This window comes from Dipodomys spectabilis, unplaced genomic scaffold (genome assembly GCF_019054845.1).
Source record: "Dipodomys spectabilis isolate Male_0828 unplaced genomic scaffold, ASM1905484v1 ptg000634l, whole genome shotgun sequence".
NCBI lineage: Eukaryota > Metazoa > Chordata > Mammalia > Rodentia > Heteromyidae > Dipodomys > Dipodomys spectabilis.
This window is the reverse complement of record NW_024871311.1, coordinates 162253-166054: the sequence shown is the minus strand read 5'-3', so window position 1 is coordinate 166054 and position 3802 is coordinate 162253. Positions and strand designations below refer to the sequence as shown.

The following is a 3802-nucleotide window of genomic DNA, read 5'->3' as shown; positions in this document are numbered from 1 at the left end:
ACGTTGGGCTTCTACTCATGTCGAGTCTTGGATCCTGGGTCATCTCTTGTCTGCAAAGTGCAGGATGAAGATGTCTGCTCCTTGTCGGTTCTTGCTGGTGTTGAGTAGAATCCGCTGGCCTGCTGCGTCTGTCTCCTTCATCCCGGACTGTGTCTCAGATATGACCCCGCGGCGGTGGTCGCCGCCGCGACCCTGCCGCTGCAGCGGCAGCTGCTGGCAAGCACTCAGATGTGTCTGCTTGGCTTCCCCTCTCTTGACTATCTCTCTCCTGTGATGGCACACTTGGTGTGATTCTCTGGCTTGGGACTGTTCACTGGAATTCTGAAACTGCTTTCTATGCAAGAGCTTGTTCAGATTCCAGCTTCTCCTCAGCCATCTTCCCGGAAATCCTTTACCACGTTTTCTTGATCCATTCATGTACTGACGGGCATCTGGTTTGGTTGCATATCTTAGCTATGGTAAATAATGTTGCAATAAACATGGTTGTGCTGGTAGTTTTAATATGGTCTTATTTGTGATCCTTTGGGTAAATGAACAAAAGTGGGATTGCTGGGTCATAGGGGAGCTTTATGTGGAGTCATTTGAGGAAACTCCATACTGCTTTCCAAAGTGGTTGAAGAAGTTTACACTCCCACCAAGAATGCAGTAGGGTTCCCTTGTGGCCCCATCCCCTCCAGCATTTGTTGTTGTAAAAATATGGATTGCTTCACGAATTTGCAAGTCATCCATGTGCAGGGACCATGCTAATCCTCTCTGTATCCTTCCGATGTTAGTGTATGGGCTGCCGGATTAAGCACAGAACATTTTTTATATAGAAGGTGTAATTGATTTTCTTAGTCAATTCCACAAAAAAGTAAGTTCAAAAGAATTGTCATGAAATTTTAGAATCATGCAGTTCTTAAATAAGCACACATTTTTGATGTTGGCATAATTTGTGGAGGGGAAGGGGAAAATGTTTAAATAGGGATACAAGTAGACCCATTGCAACAATGAAAGGAACTTTACAAGTTTGGCATCTCTACTACTGCCATACCTGCAGATTGTAACTTGATTGATTCTTTTGAGGTAAGTATCACTATACCTGGGTCTGCTTGGACTGTGGTCCTCCTAACACAAGCAAAACACATAGCACCCATCAAACTCTAACAGAGTTTCTGAAACTTCTTCTTCTTTTTTTTTTTTTTTTGGTTTGGGCTTGCCTGGAACTGCAATTCTCTAATCTCTGTTTTCTAAGTAGATAATATTACAGGTTTGAGCCACTTTATCCAGTAAAAGGATACAATTTCAAGATATCTTGATATTGCCTATATTTGTGCTTAACATATATAGCTAACCTTAATTTTCTCCCTCTTTTGTTTAGTACTCTGAGTTGAAAACATTGACTTTCTTAATATACATGGCTTTGTTTTGGGTGGAATCCCATTACAATCCAAAAAATCTCCCAAAAGTTTATGTCGAATCATGGAAAAGAAGGCTTCAGGTTGGAAAAACAAACAAACAAAAAAAAAAACCAATGATCCTTAACTTATAATTGCAGTATACTTATAGTGTTAGTCAATACTTTCTGAAGTATGAGAAGAGAAGGAAGACAGAAATGTGAAAGATGTCAGGTCTCTGGAATTTCTGTAGTTGTCACTTCATGTTATATTCTTCCTTAAAACTTGCTTTATTAAAACCCTCTGGGTGGATATTAGTTGGACTGTTCGGTAACCTTACCCAAGAAATGAAGCTGAGGGCTGGGAAGGTGGCTCAGTGGTAGAGTGCTTGCCTTGCATGCATGAGAATTGGGTTCGATTCCTCAGCACCACATAAGCCAAAAGAAAAAAACCGGAAGTGGCACTGTGGCTCAAGTGGTAGAGCGCTAGCCTTGAGCTGAAGAGCTGAGGGACAGCACCCAGGCCCACAGTTCAGATCCCACGACCGGACCCCCCCCAAAAAATCTTTGGGCTGGGAAGGTGGCTCAGTGGTAGAGCACTTGCCTTGCATGCTCGAGGCCCTGGGTTCGATTCCTCAGCACCACATAAGAAAAAAGCCGGAAGTGGCACTGTGGCTCAAGTGGTAGAGCGCTAGCCTTGAGCTGAAGAGCTGAGGGACAACGCCCAGGCCCAGAGTTCAGGCCCCACGACCGGACCCAAAAAAAAAAAAAAAAGAAATGAAGCTGATTTTAGAAGGCTGATGATTTGGTAAATAAAGGAATAATGAGAATGAGCACTGATATTGTCACAGAATGAGCCGACAAGGTTCATTGCTGAACAGCAAAACAAAGCAGTTTCAAGTCCGATGATGCACATTCGAACGTATATAGATAGATACATATATGTATACATATACAAACATACATGAAAATGTATATATCCAGTAGAATATAGAGAGAAAGTTGGTGTGACAATTATTAAACTATATCAAACTGGTTGCAGGAAAGGTCCAGTAAAATATCAATAGTTTAGCATAGATTTTGCATAGATTTGTAAAGGATGAAAATTATTTCCTCATTTTATACTTTACAAATATCTTTAGTACGTTTAAGTTTTTTTATATTGTAGTTGGAGCACCTATATAATGCTGAGAATGGAATTACATAAAGTATGCAACATGAATAGGCCAGCCAGTATAGGAAAGTTCATGAGATTCTTATTTCCAATTAACCACCAGGAGAAATGGAGTTCCAGTTCAGATTTTATGTAGAGCACTGGCCTTGAACACAAAAGCACCAGTCAGGCTGTGAGTTTAAGCCCTAGGATCTACAGAAACAAAAACACAAAATAAAACTTTGAGTTAGATATTTTATAATGAAGCGTTTTTATGTACTCTACATTGTTAGAAAGACTAGATTTCTGTGTTAGCTTTATAACCTATCATAATAAGTGATATTGTCCATTTATTAAGCAGAAAGGCTTACTCAGATTTATAAGTTTGAAGGTTTCAGTGTAAGTGTATGTTCAGTTGGTTTTATTGCTTTGGTGGCCTGTGACAAGACAATGTCAAGGTGAGGAGTATATCAAAAAGAAATGTTTTTGACCTAGAATGATTAAAAGAGAAAAGAAGAAAGCAGATGAGTGTGCATGTTCTCAGAGGTTTCACTCTGAAGAACTTAATCTCCATAAGAACTATTCAGGTATTCTCCACAGTATGGGAGGAAATGGAAAGTCATTTTTCTTTAACACATAGGTCTTTCTGGGGCATTCTGAATTCAAATGGCAACATCCTCACCAATGATAATGAATTGTCCAGGGGTGGAATAGATATTGCTATAAATTCCAATCAGATCTCAGCAGACTAAATATTTTATGGAATCCCTATTAAAATATTTTCTTGCAGACTGACTGGGTCTTCATACTACATATTTGTATATCTGTGTGTATGTGTGGGTTTGAATAAACTAATACAGCAATGTAGCAAATTAAAGTATTAGTAAGGCCTTTCTCTTCTCATATCATGAAAGCCTGCCACAATTCTCAATCAAATCCCATTCAAGATTCAAACATTAATGCTCTCTCAAAAGTTCTGTATGCAAACCCAGGTACATTCACTTCATTTAAGTCGGCAATGATATATGAAAATTTTAAGTCTACCATGGAAAAAAATTATATTAAGCAAAGTTAGCAAGGCCCAAAAAAACTTAGGTCCCATGGTTTCCCTTAATTGCAATAACTAGTATATGTCTGAGTCATGCAGAAAACGTCAGATAAGTTGATGTTAGGAAAATGAACCCTAATATATGTATTCAAATGTTTTTTTTTTCTTTCAGGTGATTGTTTCTAACACATTTATAAGATTATTTCTTTGTTGCTTTGTATGTCCC

General features: G+C 39.0%; 1 non-coding gene across 1 annotated transcript; it reads right to left on the bottom strand.

The window, feature by feature from the left end:
• Nucleotides 1-690: 690 nt before the first annotated feature.
• On the bottom strand, nucleotides 691-797 carry LOC122101156. Its single transcript, XR_006146322.1, has one exon. It is a non-coding gene; the product is annotated as a U6 spliceosomal RNA (small nuclear RNA).
• Between the last annotated feature and the right edge of the window lie 3005 nt (nucleotides 798-3802).